At 40.0% G+C, this 18,379-nt stretch overlaps 1 long non-coding RNA gene across 2 annotated transcripts; it reads left to right on the forward strand.

Moving 5' to 3' along the window:
• The first annotated feature begins 280 nt into the window (after positions 1–280).
• On the forward strand, positions 281–16,835 carry LOC107312901. 2 transcript variants are annotated; one of them, XR_001554689.2, is made up of 4 exons: positions 281–374; positions 504–607; positions 13,085–13,299; positions 15,506–16,835. It is a non-coding gene; the product is annotated as an uncharacterized LOC107312901 (long non-coding RNA). The 2 variants fall into 2 exon arrangements; XR_001554690.2 differs by lacking the exon at positions 15,506–16,835 and adding an exon at positions 13,424–13,578.
• Positions 16,836–18,379: the final 1,544 nt, after the last annotated feature.

An 18,379-nucleotide genomic window follows, 5' to 3' on the forward strand; every position in this document is an offset into this window, starting at 1 on the left:
TTTGTTCAATAAAACAATTTCAGTCTTCTTTACTTTTGTCAGCTAGAAAAACACAACGCACTAAGAAATACTGGATTTACTTTTCCTCTTGTGTGAGCTTATTGGACTTGACTGGTGGTAATCAACCCAAAGTAGGGTGGGTACCTGTGAGCAGGTGCATGCTCCGATGGGATGGATGTCATGTGTATAGCATGATCGCTAACAACTCACTTCAGGTGTGAAGGAACAGGCTATAAAGGTACTCCTCAGATGCAGTTGGGCTGTTTGAAGTGAAGTGAGTTTTGGGGATCTGAGCCTGGGTTGGGGGAAGAAGGGGCAGAAAGAAGAGAAAGCTTTTAGTGGTGCCTTATTGGTGATGTGCTGTATCTCTCAAGGTTAGCCGCTTTGGGGTATACTAATTGCCAGCATGATGACTGGATGAGAGCTAAGCAATAGCTGGAATAATACTAGAAGGTGCTGATTGTATACAAGTTTTTTGTCTCTATTTTCTTGCTTTGGTTTAGATCGGTACTTGTTGGCATCTCTATTGAGGCAGTGCTTGATAGAGTTGAGTACAGAGTGATGGGCAGCATGCTGTTGGGCTTTGAAACTGGGCTCCCTCAGCAAGGTAAGTGGTGGTTACTCCAGCTGTGTCCCTGAACTGTCAACTTTTATCCATATTGTGGAGGGAGGGAGGATGCATTGTAGGAGGTTCTTGTAACTGATTGACTTTATTCAGAGATATATATCTACTAGATATTTCACTTACAAAGTATTTACTCTCAGTACTGGAAAGAACCCCTTGATATACGAATATTGGTTGAAGTTATCTTTGTGGTTATAAATCAGTATGAAAAGAGATAATGAGCTTATGGAAAGGGCAAGTGGGGAGGTGCTGTGTTACTCTGGGTAGGATAGCTTGTTCCCATAGTGACCTCTTCCTTGCCTCTTTTGTTCCTAATTCTCTGCATTTAATATTGCACTCACTTATTTCGTGATTAAACAAACTTAAACTTACTGGGAATGTTATGAATTTTCTTCTGTGTTTTACAGAAGCTACATATTTATAAGCTTCAGTTGAACTTCTTTCTGACCTCCTGTGTGCATTCTGAGCACTTCCATATCCCTGTAGCTCTGCAGCATGTTGTTTTGCTTTTCTTTCTACCTTGAAAATACAGAGTGACTGTCTAAATGTGCGTAAAGACTTGTGCTTAGTTGCTTTGACTTCATTATGCATTGTATCCTAGATTCCTCATATAATTAATAATGCATCAAATGGCTTGCTGGAATAATAGAAAACACTATACTCTGAGTAATCTATTATAAAAGTTAGACCTTACTATAACTTAAAAAGTAAAATAAACATCTGTCTCTAGTTCTACTTGGGTTGGGGTGCTCTGCCCTGGGAATCTGGCAGAGGTGAGCAGGGACTGTTCCAGGCGTGCTAACTCAAGCGGCTGCCACATGTAGGCTGTGGCTAGGCCAAAACAAGGCCAGCCACCTCTTTAATGTTCCTGTCACAAGCCAGCAGAGCTCACCCAGGAAAATCTTCGTGTCACTGTGGGCAAATTCATTCAGCACTGGAGTGGGGAAGGTGGCACAGCCATGCACAGAGTTTGAGTGAGCAGCATCCTTTGTAATTTGCAGCCCAGGGAATTGTGTTGTTGCTCGCTGCCCTTGGAGGGCATGCAGTATTATGCAGTATTGATGTGAGTTGCACCAGGGATTAGATAATTGAACAGGTATTAAGAGTCAAAGGCAAGTTATCAGGAAGCTGTGGCAAAACTGAGTAGGGAAGTGAAACTTGGAGAAAGCAATGAACTCCAGATAGGCTTAACTTGGCAATTGCCTTTTGTTTTAGGAGCCCATTACAAGGATCTTGGTGGAATAATGTTTAAGCCAAATATGAAAACAGCTTGGAGACCCTAATTTGCCCTGAACAGATGCACATTTGCACAAATATATTCCTGTTAGCAAATGTAACAACATACTTTGGCCTGTAGTTCTGTGGAATTGTTTCTCCAAATATTTACTGCTCAGCAAGTAGGAAAGGACTGTGGCCTTAACCAGGCACGTGTGCATCAAGTTTGTGGGCTTTTGCTGTAGAAACCAGTAAACTTAAAAGTGCTTCTGCAGCTGTTTCTTTCTTTCTTTTTTTTTTTTTTGGTGGTCACCAGGATTATCTGGGAGGGAGCAGAGGTGTGAGGGCACTGTTGTGGCAACTAGCAAATGGTGTGTGAGGTGCTGCTTGGTTTGCAGCCCAACTGCTGCAGTGATGCAGCTGTGTCCTCCTGTAATTGTGAGCATGGCCTTTCTGCTTTATGTCTCTTGGCTGGATGTTTGCTGCACTTGCAGTTTCCCATTTTAGGAGTATTTAAAGGATTGTATTTCAGCCGTTACGGGAATGAATTTGGGAGAAACTAAAGCTTGGTCTGTGTTAAGTACATCTCCTTGAAATGATGGTTTCCTATTTAATTTGGAGAGGAGGCTGGAATCTGGCAGTTAAGTGTCACCTCCATCAGATGTGCCTTTGTGTTCTCAGGAACAGGTCTAGATCTCAAGTCTGCAGAAACTATCCCTGTAATGCTTTCTGGTTTGGTAACTCTTGCCGTTCCTACATTATTTCATGGTATGACATAGGAAATAGCCTTTCTGGAGCAGTAAGTGATAAACTAAGCATCCCATCTCTGGATGCATTCAAGGCCAGGCTGGATGTAAATCTGGGCAGCCTGGTCTAGTTTTTGGTGACCCTGCCTATGGCAGGGGGGTTGAAACTAGATGATATTGTGGTCCTTTTCAACTCAGACCGTTCTGTGGTTCTTGTTAAATGTTCCTAGAGGTGTGAGCTGAGATTACAAAGCTGATTTCTGACACTCCCTCAACTTCAAGTCTCTGCTTTACCTCTCTTAATGTTATTAGCCTTTCTGCTAATACAATAGAGATAACTCTTACAGATTGTACTGAGTGATAGAGCCATTTTATTTATGGAGCTCTATGTAGAGTGATTAATGAAAAGTAGCCAGAAATCCTACCCTGCTAACAGAGGCAGTGGCTGTGCAGGCTCTGCAGGAGGAGGGCAGAGAGATGGGACTCCTTAACATTTTTCTTCCCTTCTTTGCCCCAGTGAAAACCTCAAATTCATCCTTTTACAGAAATCTGCATTTTGTGGCTATTTCTGGTAGCTGCTTCTCACTCCCATTCTCTGCCTTGACACGGTGATTTCTCTGCTTCTCTTGCTTCTGCTTCTCCTATTGTTCCATAGTCCTGCAACGCGAGGAGCATTCAACAGTCAAGTGTTCTGGGAGAAATTTTGAGCAGTTTTTCTTAAGTTGTGTGCCTAGTGTTTCATTGCAGAGGAACGTATGTGGCATGAAGCTATTGCTTTTGCTGTCTTTTCCTTGTCCAGACTTTTACTTCGACATCTCCAAATCGGCAGGGTCTGAATCATGGCTTTTGTTACTGTGAAAAGCAAATGAAGTGTTTGGTCAAAGACAGCTTTCAGGAGAGCTTTGTTCTCTCTGCCTGAGTTCAGCTGGGGTTTTGTGTCTTCCCAGCCCCTTTTTGCTCACTTTTTTTCTCCTTACTTGTGCTGCTCAGTGTTGGAGATGACGAGGGGACTGCTCATGAGAGCTGGAATGGGAGTGGGATCGTAGCTGATGTCTGAGTGACTGAGTGCCTGCATCTTCACAGAGTGTGCTACCTGCAAACTGCCCCAGATCACTGATGGAAGGAATGAGAGATGTTATGCTTGAACCTCAGAACCTTGAACCCTCAGCTGCTAACTATGCTGTAGGAATTAGCACGTACTCAGTAACTCTGAACATCAGTCACATTGAGGTGATAAGCAGCACAAACTTTTTTTATAGTCAGTCGCAGTGGCTCTTTTGTTATCAGCTTGTGATTAAACAATTAGCTATTTCAATCTACTGCTTAATTTAAACACTAGGCTAATTTCCAATTTGAGGCACTATTCAGAATCAACATTGTAATTAATTCTATGGATGCTTCTTTGGGGGACAAAGTATCTAAAGGTATAGCAGGCTTCATCTAGGGATTAATGTTATTGCTGGCGAATGTCAGGCGTATGGATGATGTTACAGCCTACTTGCTTTCTTCAGATGTGTGAGTTATTGATTGCTTCATCGATGGCTGGTTCCTAGCTGTGTTTCATTATGCTGCACAGCGGAGGGTTGTTTGTGTTTTGTTGGGTACGTTTGACCTGTGATTGCCCTATGATAAGTAGTGGAGAAAGCAGGCTTTTTTTTTTCTTCTACTGTTGCTACTTTTCAAGTCTAGTCAATATGCATATGCTGCTCTGGCATGACCCTGTTACTTTGGATTAAATACTGGATAATTTATAAAGATTTTATATTTAATTACATTTAACAAGCTAAAGAATTCAGAAGAAAGAAGATCATAGCCCATCAGTAATGGCTCTGGTGCTGATGCTTTTGATTCTCAGTCTGGCTCACCTAGCCACACAGCACCAGGTGTTACCACTTACTGATTTATGTACTCTGTGTGGGTTCAGCCCCCTTGGTGTGAAGTAGTGCAATAGAAAGCAGGTGGCCTCCTGGTATAGGGCTGGGTAGGGGAGGCTGTATGTCTTCTGCTTGTGCCCTGCACTTTGTACTGGTATTCTGCAGCAGCTTTGAAATGTCTCTGACCCACCAGGCAGTTTTTGGGAGCGCAGATCTGCTTATGAATGAAAACAACTGGAGGAACTTTAGTGGGACCTAATCATTTGTCCCCCTACGTGTGCATTTTCTTTTGAACAGCTCTGATAATTCTTACAGCAAGACTTAAATTGGTCGTCTCCTTTGCTTCAATAAATTAAAACCACTGCCAGTGTGGCACTCAGTGCTTTGAGTGATGTGGCTTTATATGACTTCCTACCCAGGCTGTGTTGCAGTGCCATTGGAGCAGCTTTCAGGGAATTTCTCTTTACTGCACTGCAGCCTGAAGTGGTGCTATACACCACTGAGCAGGAAATTCATCAATATAAGCAGGCAGCACCTTCAGGAAAGACAGTACTCTTACATTGAGAACTTTTAATCATTTATCTCCTATGTTCAAACTTACTATCAAGGTTGTCCCAGTTTCACCATGACCTCAACGGTTCTTTAGTAAATGTTGAAATAAGGGCAGCTTTGATGTTTGAAAACTAACAGAAGGTGGGCAGTGCTGCTGACTCTGGGAAAGGTTTGAGGTCCCTCCCGTGTGGCCTTGCTGCATGGCTGTGAGCAGGGAGGAGCGGGTGGTGCGGGAGCCTGGGAACAGCAAGAGTTTAATTATCCCCTCGAGTGACAGCTTAGCAGAATAGCTGCTGATATTAATGGGGACAATGCACAGAAGAGGAGGTGTGCTTGTGAGCTTGCTCTCTCCCCTCGTTCTTTCAGTGGTGAATTCTTTTCAGTGCTTTTCCATGTAGCAGAATACAGAGGATAGCAGGGTGTAATTGAAGTCCATTGCCCCTGTGCAGCAGATTCTGAGGGACTGGGACTAGTTTGGGTGAGCATGTGCGGGACTGAGGCAGCAAGACCTCAGTTGTATGTTGAAGGGGATGTGGCTTCAGACCTTTCCTAAGCAAATAATGCAGCTCCCCTGCTGAGAGAGGGTACAGCCCATGCGTTTTCTGGGGGAAACACTGAAATATTATTCCTCTTGAGTACTGGAGAAGATGTTATTGCTTTCATCAACCAGCTGGAAGGAGATTGTGGTGAGGCAGAGGTCAGCATCTTCTCCCAGGTGACAGTGATGGGTCAAAAGGGAATGGACTCAAGTTACCCTGGAGAGGTTCAGTTATTAGGAAACACTTTTTCTCAGAAGGAGTGATGTTGCACTGGCACAGCCTGTCCAGGGAGGTGGTGGGGTTACCATCCCTGGAGGTGTTCAAGAAACATGGAGATGTGTCACTAAGGACTGTGGGCAATATTGATGGAAGATGGGTGATTGGACTAGATGATCTTAGAGGTCTTTTCCAATCTTAATTATTTTATGATTCAATGATTGCTTCCAGCTCATTAATTCTCAGCACGTTGAACAGATTCTGTGTTTGAATTTTATTGTCTGATTTCTTTACCGTAAGAGAATCCTCCAGATTACCTGTTACAATACATAAGATACTACTTTTTCTTACCCTTTCCCTTCTGATGTTGGAATGATTGTATGTAAAAACTGTTGCTTAAGAAACAGTGATGGTTTCTTTGGAAGCAAGCTAGAGTATGTCCAGATGGAGCTGAAGAAGGTCTCTTAACTAGCAACAGTTGGGGGTTCCCAAAGAATTATTTCTCCACTTGTTAGTGGAATGTTAATTCCTCTAATGCTATGTGTAATAAAGCTCATGTTGAAGTACAAATTATCTGAGATAAATCTGTTTTTTCTGCTTTGGGATTGCTCCTGCCAATTTTCAGAGAGAAGTAGATTTTTTTTTTATTTTTTTTTTTCCTTCTCCTGTATCCTGAAACTCAGCATTTGTTCTGATATGTAAACATCATTTCGCCATTTCTTCTAGAGCACTTGGTCTTCTGGGGAAAGAATGATCTTATGCTGATTCCATCTTGCTTCACAGGGCTCAGGTCTTCAAAGTGGTAGACTGAGCCCTTTGTGCCTGTTGCATCTGTCCCCAATTCTCAGCTGGAAATGCACAGCCTGAGAACTGTGGGAACTTTGCAGTAAACCATTGCACAAAGCTTGCTGGTCTTATTAGAATGACTCACCAATTTAGCTGTTTCTGAAGCTCACTTTTAATCTTTTAGGTGCTTGGGTTTCAATCCATAATGCGAAGTGCCCTAATTGGTTTCAGTTTTGTTGTATTATTTCTCTCTGGTTACTTTGTTCCCACAACTGGGTACTTAATGTCTCCTTGGAGATGCTGTGGTTGTTTTGTGCGACCTGTTGTGGGCTGTCTTTGTAATTTGTCTTACCTTCAGAAGGAAAAATACCTAATTGCTAGGAGGATAACCGATGTATAAATCACTAAATGAAATCAATGAGCACATCTAATAAAATCAAAGAACTCATTAGAGTTTTGAAGATGAAGTGAGGCTCCATGCAGTCTTGCAAGGAGATTAACAGGAGATGGACTCCAAACAGAAGATTTACAGTCTGTATCAGTTCTTTGAAAAGAAGTCACCTAGAGGAGCTAGGGATTTGCTTCTGAGAAGTGTCTAATACAAAATTCTTTCTTCTGTTTTTAATACAGCTGTGTATGTTGTGAGGTTACTCATTTAGGTATGGCAGAGCTGGCAGAAAGATCCAATAGATGTGCATAGAGCATTTTCTTTACCTGAAAGATGCAGAAGTTGACCTTATAAAGTAGTTTAATGAGCCTATCTACCATCCAGCACTTTTGTAGTATTGGAGTTGTGCTTCTAATTCTGTTTTGTTGGGTGTTTCCAAGCATTAGTGTAATAAATATATCATCTGAGACTGCCCATGTTGAAAAAAGCAAGTGTAATCCAATCCAAAGTATCCTCATATTAGGTTTACATGGTTTTATTCCAGTATGTAGACTGAATTATATTGATTTTATTTATTTATTTATTTTTTGTAAACCAGACACAGGTCATTTTTAGGCATTTAGTTTCCTCTGTAGTCATCTTTAACTATCTGAACATAATCTTTAAACCCTCACAGAAATACCAACAAAAAAGATCACCTTATTGAATTTCAAAGGAAAAATAAATCACTTGCCTGTCTTGCTGCGAGGAGTTGTATTTTTGTCCCATTTTCTTTAATCTGACATGCCTAGTGTCAAATTCAGGTCTTAATTTTGGATCTTATTCTCCTATGTTTACTCTTAAACTCAAAGAGTCTATCTGTGTAAGTACATAATCTCACTATGTAAGCTTTCTGTATTTTGGTTTCATGTTTTAAATGCACTCAAATTCTAATTATTTCCTTCCCATACCATGGATGAATAGAAGTAATATTACTGACACCACATAGGTATAAAACTAGGGAAGGGGAAGAAACTGAATCAGACTCTTCTTTTAAAGGGTAATTCTCTGTACTTTTCCTTACTCTACATTTTTGATTAGTGTGTTCGCAGTCATCTCGTGTTTCTGTGCAGATTGGGTTGGATATCAGCCAAGCTCAAACTAAACCTCTTTGGGCTTTGGGAAAATATAAAGTGAGCGTACGCATTCATTAACGAAGAACAGCCTTTCCTTGGGGAGAGATGGACCTGGAGCATGCAGTGTTAAATGTCTGACCTGAATAGATGAGGATGTCAAGTCTACTCCATGCTCACCTCAAGTCAAAAGTTTAATGCAAGTTGATGCCATTTATAGGTTTTTGTTTTTTTTTTTAAAGCTGTATCACTACTGCATGTAGCTGTCATCATGCATGTGGTCAGTATATTCTTGACTTGATGTCATACATAAAGGAGCCTTTTTAGGGAGGAATACGTGGGATTCTTTGGGAGGGGGCAGTGAGAGTGGGGCTGCTCTATAGAGGAAGGTCATCTAGAAGTGGATGTTGTCCATGCCCAGATAGGGGCAGTGACCTCCACAAGAAGGGTGCAACTCACAGCACTGATTAATCTGGGTGAGGGCAGCTGTAGAGATCCTCACAAGGTTGCCAAAGGAGGTTTGGGGTTGTTGGCACACTCCTGCCATGAGGATGTGTGGCGGTAACAAGCTGAGAGGATGGTGTCCTGATTAGTTGTGGGGTTGTGAGCTGGGATCAGTTCTACTTTGGTAGCATCAAACAGCTACCATATGGGACTGTATGCTTACAAATTGCCACAACTATTTGTTTTAAGTGCAATAAATGGAGAGATAAGTAATTAAAATAATATATGATTCAGTGGCCCAATCTGAGAGAGCTTATATACTGATCAAGGTAAGCTGTTTTGTTTGTTTGTTTGTTTTTTTTTTTTGCTTTCTGCAGAGCAGATCAACATCCCAGCAGCATGTGTCCTGATCTACGTGTAAGCTGTGGTTTATCAAATTCAATGTGCATCTGTCTCTTGCAACAAATGTTGCTTTCTGCTGTAATTTTTCCCCCCAATTAGAGAGACTGTCATGTCCTATATAAATGCTCTTCCTTTTGTAAGGTTTCCCAAATCTCTCCACTAACCCAGTATGAAGGTAGGCACAGATCATCTAGACTAGTAGATACTGATACAGGGTATAGAGAAGACACAAACATTGAGCAGCCTTAGTTTTTGGCAAAGTATGTAGCAAGAAACAGAGTACTTGTGCCTCTGCACAGTCTTCCTTTTTTAGGATGTAGGTAGCAAGTGGGAATCTGAAAACCCCAGCACAATGACTGCCTTTCTGTACATACATCTTACATGTATTTTAGGCGTCTCTTGTCCAGTGCTGCTGCACTGATCACACTTCGGAAATGCCACCACTTAACTTTTTGTCAACTTATCTTGGCTAGAGAACCATAAATCTTAGGCTGTGCTTGGGGTACTCTTGATACTTTTCATTTTCTTTCTGTAAGCTGAATGGTGCTCTGTTCTACCAGCAAAACACTGCTGTAGTCAACAGCTTAATGCTTACTTTTTTTTAATGCTTATCTGATATTCCCTGCAGGCAAAAGAGAAGAGTAGGTGCTGTGGCTCACAGCTGAATGCATGCTGCTGCTTTGGAGCAGCAATGGCTCAGCTCCAAAGCACAGTAAAACTGAAGGCCAGAAAAGGACAGGCAGATCATATACTTGCTTAAGCATATTTTACATTACTTCTGCCTTTGTCTTCGAGTGTTGCTTACCCTTTTGACCTCAGATGAATGTTTTTGTGTTGAAGAGATTAAGGTGAGAACATTTTTCACCCTGCCTACTTATTTAGAATATAGCTTATGAATATCCCACAGTTTTTACAGTAAAAAGATGTTAATGAATATGAGGCAACTTGGAGTAGGTTATTTAAACATGTATGGTGCACCCACTTCAGACCATTTCAACACCTTTAATGAAACTGCTGTGCTTCAGGCCCTGCAGGATCTGTTAGAGAGCAGCAATGCAGTACTGAGAAATGTGGTCAGTATTTTTGAGGCTTCCAGAAATGGCTGGAAGTTTTTGAAGGACGACTTCAAATATTCGTCAGAGCAGAATCTCTGTACTACACATAGAAATTTCTTAAATAGCACTATTTAGATTTCTTTATTCAAAACAGAATATCAGATAATCATCCAGCTTTTAGATGTGGTAATGAATTATTTGCAGGAAGACTTGAGACAGTCTTCAGGAGGAGGTGTGCTGGCTGGTTAGCAACCTTTGGGCAGCAACGCAACAGACACTGGTGTAGACAGTCCTGGTTGCTGTGCAACAGCCCCAAATGCTGTGGAAGGTTTGAGGAACTTCTGTCACTAACACTAAGCCTTAAAAATCTGTAGTATCCCTTATGATGCTCCAATAAATATTTCATTTTAGTCTATGGCAGGCTGCCTACCTTTAAAGTAGTCTCTACACTGACAGCAGTGTTTGGAGCACTTTAAGTGACTGAAGCAGAACAGTTTCTTATCTCTCTCACTATTTTTTTCCCAGTTCTTGACTACCTGAGACAAAAGTCTTTCCAATATCAAACTTTTTTGTGGTATAGGATGGATTTTGAACCTGTGCATGTGATGCTGACTCCATCAACTTTTTCTTAGCTCAAGCAGCAAAGAAATAGCTCTGTGCATCTCAAGGAAAATAATTCTTCTCTAATGTCAAGTATCTGTGAAAGATGGGTGAAGAATCCTCACAGGTGTCACCAGGGAAAATGAGCCCATAGCTGCTAATGAGCTAGAAGGCATTGCTCCGAGAGCAAGCTCAGCTCAGTCCCTGGGCAGGCCAGCAGCTTGTCCTGCTAAAGACTTAAAAACCAACCAACAAACTGAAAGTTGTAAGTGATGGTGTTCCTCACAGTTCTGCTATTTTATGGAGACTTTGTCATCTTGTTGTCTGAAAATCCCAGGCACTTTGTTTTCCAACACAGTACTGCTGGTCTGAAATGTGTAAACAGTGATTTCTTCTATTTTATTTCAGATCAGTTTTGTTTAAGTGTTTCTGTTGTCTGCGTGAAATGAGACTTAAATAATATTGTTTAGAAGTGTCAATTGTTCTGTCATCTTGCTTTTTCCAGAGGAGTCTCTTTGAGGTGTTATTTGTCCTTTAGAAAAGATGTTCCATCTTTTCAGGGTGTATTTCATATTATGAGGGAAATTTGATGTTAGCTAAATAATAGACATCATAGTGCATCTTGAATACTAGTAACAGGTGAAATGTAAATTGTGTGATTAGTATGCAGCTAGAGATGCGGCAAAGAAGCAAACAGCTATACTCTGATTGCTCTAATTGTGTGCAAGTTTAATCATATATTTGATGCCCCTGAACAATAGCAATGAATAACTGTCGTGCTTCTTTTTGAGTGGACTCTGGTTGGCAAAGTTTTTGTATTATAGCCTTTGTGTTGAAGGGAAATCAATATCTGAAGAGGAAGTGCTGAGTATATTCTGTTAAGGCTGTCCTCAGCTTTGATCTAAGAAGATCCCCAAGTATTAGGAAAGCCTACTAGTAGAAATAAGGTTTATTCTCTATAATTAAGGTTTTCATTTGCCTTGTCTTAGTAGGTAAAATAGAATTATTTTTTCCCCCAAAGTGGGCCTCTGAACTTCCTGTAATTATTTAACAGTAGGAATTGGTCTCCATCAATAGATCAGGAAATATCCTGGGACACCTAGTTAGTCCTTAAGCAATGGGTAGCTCATGAGGGGGAAATAACATGCTGATTTGCGGTTATAATTGAGGAAAATTGCTCAAGAGGATTCTCAGAGTACAGAAAATAGGCCAATTAGTAACCCAGCTCTGATCCTCCTATGATTCATGATTGCTTCCATTTAATTTTGCTGTCACTTATGAAGCAAGGTTAAGAATAGATTAGCTTCTTTTAGCCATCTCTCAGCTTACTCTGCCTGACTTTGGGTGGTGGGGTTGGAGAATGCAGGATTTTTTCCCCCCCCTCCATGATTGTATGACTTGAGTATCAAAATTTCTTAATGTTGCACTTAACGCTTATTCACTATAGTGGGATAAATGATGATTAAAGTCTTCACATATACATGATTTTTTCCAAAGATAAAATGTACTCTAGCAGTAAGTTAGTAACACTTTCACACTGTTATCTAAGGGCATCCCACTATAATCAATGTTAATCTAAAGGAACTTAAAGAGAAATAAAGAACTCAAACTACAGCCACAGGGAATATCCTGCAGCCCAACCTTGAGCAGCACCCAGTTGGATGTAGAGGCTTTAAAATGTCAGTGAAGGCATCCAAGAGGCAGCCCAGGGAGGCTGATCCCTGTGAATGTAGGTCTGTTGCTCCCAAGTGGCTCTATCCCATTGTCCCTTCAGTGCAGGGATTAATTTGGACACATGTGTAGCCCCATAGCTGCTCATTAGCTCTCCTGATCACCTGCTCCTTTCAGTTGCCCTGTGGCTTGTTCTGCTGCAGGTAGCTGGATTTATCCCTGTGGGAGCTGAGCCCTGAGGAGGCACAGGCCAAGCAGTGCAGGTTTCCATCTCTGATACGTGCAGAGGGCCCAGCCAAATGGTGACCAAGTGACTGTGTCTGACAGTGTTGTCAGAGGTGCTGATCTGGCTCTGCCTGCAGCCCCTGTTAGCCAGGCTTTGCTCTGACCCACAGCTGCATCTGCCTGAGGCCTGTCTTAGAGATCACCTATTATGAAACTGTGTATTCATTGCTTGATTGATATGCTGTCGTTCTTAAGTGCACAACAGCTGGAACCATTGTCATCCCATTTATTTTGTGAATTTTATCACAAATTGGGTATCTTCTAAAGAGAATAATGAATCACCCTATTACTGTTTCTTTAGATGGATCAGCATTGTCACAATAATGGTTTTGTTACAAGAAGTGAATGCATTAGAACACCAAACCAGCCCGTCTTTTACTTGATGTGTGATCCACATTGCATGTTAAATACTCAAAAGTCTTGGCAGTGTGCTCCTCCCACGAACACTGGCCAGGCAGGGAAACAGGATGATTGCATGTTATACCTAGAAACTGTGGCTGCGATGCATGGCTAACAGTTGAGGAAACATGCTTTTGAACAACTGCAAAGTGCAATGTCTGTTCTCCTTCCTCAGATGCAGAACACAGCCCCCTGTGGAGGCCTGGGCTCAGGTGCTGGCTGTGTGGGACAGACAGGAGGTGCTATCTCAGCAAAGGCTTGGCAGATGAAATTCATCTTTACTTCTGTAGTGGCCCAGATCACTTGCGTGCACAGTTCTTAAATTTCAAGAACACTTCAAGTGCTTTATTGCATCAGCTTAAAGAAGGAGCAATAACTTGTACTTTTTTGGTGAGAAAACACTTCATTATTTTTCAAGTGTGCATATTTTAGCTACTAATGTGACATGGAAAAGTCTTTAATTCAGACTTAGCCAAGGCATTCAATATCCATGCCTCAAATACTATTTTCCCAGGGTCTCGTGGGAGCAGCGTCTCCTTTTCATGTGGAGCACAGGCTGTGAGTGGGCAAGTGCAAAGGATGCAATGGATGTTTGTAACAAGCAGGAATAAAAGCGAAAAGAACTGCTTGGAACTTTACAGAGTTGAAAACATTTTGATTTGACAGTGTAACTTTTTGCAACAACTACTGTTGCTACTTATAGTTGATGTGATTTCATTGAATTAATCCATATACTATATAATAAAAATTAAGGAGTAGAACAAAAACAACTTGCAGTTTGGAGCAAGTTAATAGTGTTTCATTAACAAACTGTAAATAGTAACAGCATAAGCTAGATGTGAAACTGCTTTCACAGTCCATAAATGCTTAATGTTTATTACCAATAAAAGTCAAAGGAGCATTTAGCAAAGCAGTTTACCAAACAAACATTAAATACTTTAATGCATTAGATTCAGTGGACAGAATCAAGTTATTTAATTAACAATGAGTAATCTGTAAGGGCTTTATTCACCACAAATAATCCAGAGTTTCACACATTAAAAAGGCTCATGAGAGCTGTCCAGTGACAGAAGAAAACTTGGAGGTGCCAGGTGCATAAATCCCCAGTGGGCTTCCTGTATGTTTCCAGTTTTGTATAGTATGGCCTTAGCCTGTGCTGGTCTAGACTTCAGGTATTTCTGATGGTGCAAATATTCTGGAAGAATAATTGTAAAAGTCTTTTAGACATAATCTCAATCTCAGTTATGTTCTCAGTCATGATCTTCTGCCTGATGTTTAGTTAATCTTTCCAAAAAATGCCACAAATGCCATGCAACAAATGGCTAATGAGAATAAATCTGCGTTTAAGAAGTAAAACTCAGTGGTAGAGTCTTCCTAATTAGAAACAGTGACTCCCAAAGCAAGAATTTGGGATGAAAGCAGGATGCTCTTGGAAGCACAGCTGATAGTCTCTTTGGCCTTGCTGACTTTGAATTTCAGTAAATGAAGGAAACTGTAGAAAATAAATAATTCTGTACAGTAGTGCTTTGATACTATAGGACAAAACTGTGCTTAAATTTTGTATATTTTAGTAAAGAAAAGTTAGGGATTAATCCTGAAAGGCAATGAGCATTTAACTATTAACCTTAATGCAGTTCTGCTGTTAAGAAATGAGTTCTATATTGAGAAAGATTCCTCTTCTTCTCAATTCAATAGTCAGAAATATGGAGTTTTAATCACCAGAAACATGTCAAAGGGGTCATTCTTGCAGAATCTCAAGCACCTGCCTTTTATCCTGATGAATTCTTCTTAGTTAATGCTGCTTTCTCTTCATGATGGAAATGGTGTATTTGACTAAGATGGATACCTGATGTACATGGTCAGCTCATGTTGGATCAGAAGAATCCCTCCAGATTTGTGAGGCAGTCTCCGGATGTAAAGCCGCACTGGTTTCTGCTCAGTGTCTCTTGAGAAAGCAGCCTAATTCAAATAGGTGTTTTAATGTTTCTGAAGGTTGGAAACTTGGCTGCTTTAGCCACCTATCTTGGGTTGCAGTCAAATAAAACAAAGTATATATATGTACAGCAGTTTTAGTGGAAGATTCACCTGTTAATCTTCAACATGCCACCTGTTGTAAAGTTACAACTGTGGTGGAAATTAAGCAGTTCTTTCTAAAGAGAAGGATACTGTTCAGTATGAACTTCATAACTTCAGTGTTTGAAGCCTTATTCAGTCTTCCATTTGATAGCAGTTTATGATTATTATAATCATGTGGCTAATGTTCTGTAATTCAATTACTGCACTGTTGTGAACATTAACAATTATGTAGCAGAACTGAAACACAGTGGGACAAACTGGCAGTATTCATATTTCTGTTACTTACAGCCTATTGCATAATTACTGCAGATAAGTTACTGTTTTATCCATAGCAACATAAGGAATGAATTACAACAATAATTATGTAGTTAATACTGCCTCTTAAAATGAATAAAACATGGAAAACCAAAATTATAGTAAGGTTACAGAAGACCTACTCTAACAGCTGTGTGCTGTTTCTTCAGAATAATATTAACTGTTGGTACCTCTGAATTTAGTGCAATCTACTTTGTATCTTCAGAATCATGCAATCATAGAATGGCTTGTGTTGGAAGGGACCCTGAAGATCATCTAGCTCCAGTTCCAGACTTCTGCTTGTGATTGTTTTTAAAGCTTCTTGAAATATCTCAGTATTTTACTGTATTTTCAATTTAAAATTACAAAGTTTTAAAATTACCACAGTGTTTTTTCTAACACTAAGAGATTCACTAATGTAGGCTGGTTTAGGACCTTGTATACTGCTTTGGTAACTGGTGACCATCACTTTTGTCTTGCAATGGAAACAGCACTGATTTGAAGTATGCCACCCAATGTTTCATGTGTATACTGTGATATTATTGGTGGTGTTCAACAAGTTACCACCTTCAAAAGTGCCTACTTCTTTCATCCTTCAAGTGTTTGTATTTCACTCAATGTCAGAGTAAATTGCATGATTGATATTCGAGTCCATTTATCAAGGAACTCATGCATTCCCTTTTAAAAATCAATATTTAAGAATAAAATAGCCTTGCAGTAATTTATCAGTGTAAGTAAAAATGTTGCCTAATGTTTTACTTGGAGAACTAACTTTTGAAGATTAAATAAAGGCAAAACTCACGCAAGCATGGCTACCTCAGCATTCCTTGTATTGGCTCTTTTCATGCAAGAAACAAGGCAGAAGTGGAACTATTATCTATGGGGGAGCAGTGTACAAAAAAAAAAAAAATTTCCAAAAATACTGATGGTGATTTTACTGTAGAGATCTTGAAAGTAGCTGTTTTCACTAGTTTCTCCAACCTGCATTGATTTGAATCCTGGAAGTGTATCTTGCTGGGGGGAGTCAAAAATATACTTAAATACTGGCTTTAAAACTAGTGTGGAAAAAAAAGACAAGTTGGTTATTAAAGTTCAAATTGACGTGTGAATTAGGAGATTTGTGGGCAAAGTGGAGTTTTTTGGATCCATGTTCCATCAGCCCTCAGATACTCAATGGTCAAGGTATGTCAGGACTATTACAGAACTCCTGTATGGTTAGAAAAGATCAGTTAAGTCAGTTACTTTCATTCCAGGTATTTGTACTTCTGATAGGGCTTTATATCTGAAAATATAGTTTCCCTATATATATTTATGTAGGTTTAAATATTTATATTAACTTACAGTGGCAGGTGAGGGTCTGTTGGATTAGCTGGTTTCACTAATGCCTTGCTTATGATTGTTCAGTTTTTGGAATTGTGCAGAGAACTGCTGAGAGGCTTCTGTATCTGATAATGGCTTATGTAATTCTATTGATATAAATGGCTCTTGTGAAAGGTTTGGTACTTGTTCTGTATTTTTTCTGGATGTAATAAAAAATAAAAGCTATCTAATGATAACATGTTACTATAACCTCACTTTAAGAAAGGTATAATTTTGTTAGGACTCATTATTACTGTCTTTACTTCTTAATTTCTGTCTGAATGATATAAAGTGAAAGCACTCTCTCCTAATTTGCTCCTAGTCATAAGACAGATCCTGGGTGATTAAACAGTATTTAAGTGCAAATGTAACTGCTGAAGAAACCAAATGATTTTCAGACCCCATGTGAAAGCACTGGCATGTACAAGTAGCAATACTCTCCCTGTGCAAAAAATCTCTTCATGTCCTTGTATTTTTACAGAAGTTTCTTCAGCTTCTTTCCATCCTCCCTTCGTAATTTTGCTAGAGCTGTTCCTTAGTGCTATGTGGAAAGTACAAACTTCTGTTTAAGTGTGTTTCAGATTCATACCATAACTCAGTGTTGAGTACAGTAAGAACCAGGACAACTCTTCTGATTAGGCTTTTAACTCTCTTTCTGGTTGGTAAGTTGGTCTACCTGTTGAGGATATTTACCACAAAAAAGAGTTTGTTATTTTTAGACAATAGGAATTATTAGCTGTCAAAATACAGCCAAAGGAAGCCTGAGTATCCTAGTGCTGCTCAGTATGTATATGCACGTCAGTATGCATTTTCAGAAATAAGTTAATATATGGGGGGCATGCATGAGAAACCACATCCATTTTCTCCTCTGTAGGAGAAAGTTCCAGGGAAGCTGCCTGATCTCTGATGGATGCGTCATTAAAACTTTAATCTTGCATATGTTGCACCTATGAACTCAAACCCATCTCCTGCCTGGGTCCAGAAGGGTGGTTTTCTGACTCTGACTTGTTCTTCAGGGCCCTCTGGTAGCATCAGTAATTTCATCAAATATTTGGACCTGTAATATCTTGCCTGTAATTCTGTTGTGACTTGCAATAATTAGTGCCTGCAGTGAATCACCAGGAAGTGGTGATTCCATGGAGCAAGAGATATTTTGGAGGAAGTCTGCCTTAAAACAGCCAGTCAAACTGCAGGATGCCAGCTTAGCCTGGATTCTGATCGTATACCCCGTGGAAACATTTGTACCTGTACACTGTGACATCTGTATTCATTAACTTCTGTAGGCTTATGTGCGTGCAGGTTCATGGTACTCTGAGAGTTTAGTTATGGAATTTTTGGAGAAACCTGGGTCATGATGCTCTTCAGATCCACATTCACTCAACTTAACTCTGTAGTTATACAGTAAATCTATTTTCTCCAAATGCTTGCATTTTAACTGTAGACCAGTGAACTTGTACAGAACAACTTACCAACGCATCACAATAGAAACAACTTTACCTCACTTGTTAGATTTGTGAAACGTATTAGTATGCAAAATGTGAAACAATTCATGTGTAATAGGTACCCTAATTACAAATAGTAAGGAATTCTTTTTGTGCAAGAAATATATTTTCTTTTTGGGTTTTTCCTCACTCCTGACATTTAACAAGAGACTGGCAGTTCATAGTCTGACACAATTTGCAATAATGTTAAAAAGAAAAGTTTTGCTAAACGAAGATTTTGGAAGTCTAATATTAGAACC

The sequence above is a fragment of the Coturnix japonica genome, chromosome 4 (assembly GCF_001577835.2).
Source record: "Coturnix japonica isolate 7356 chromosome 4, Coturnix japonica 2.1, whole genome shotgun sequence".
NCBI classification, from domain to species: Eukaryota; Metazoa; Chordata; class Aves; order Galliformes; family Phasianidae; genus Coturnix; species Coturnix japonica.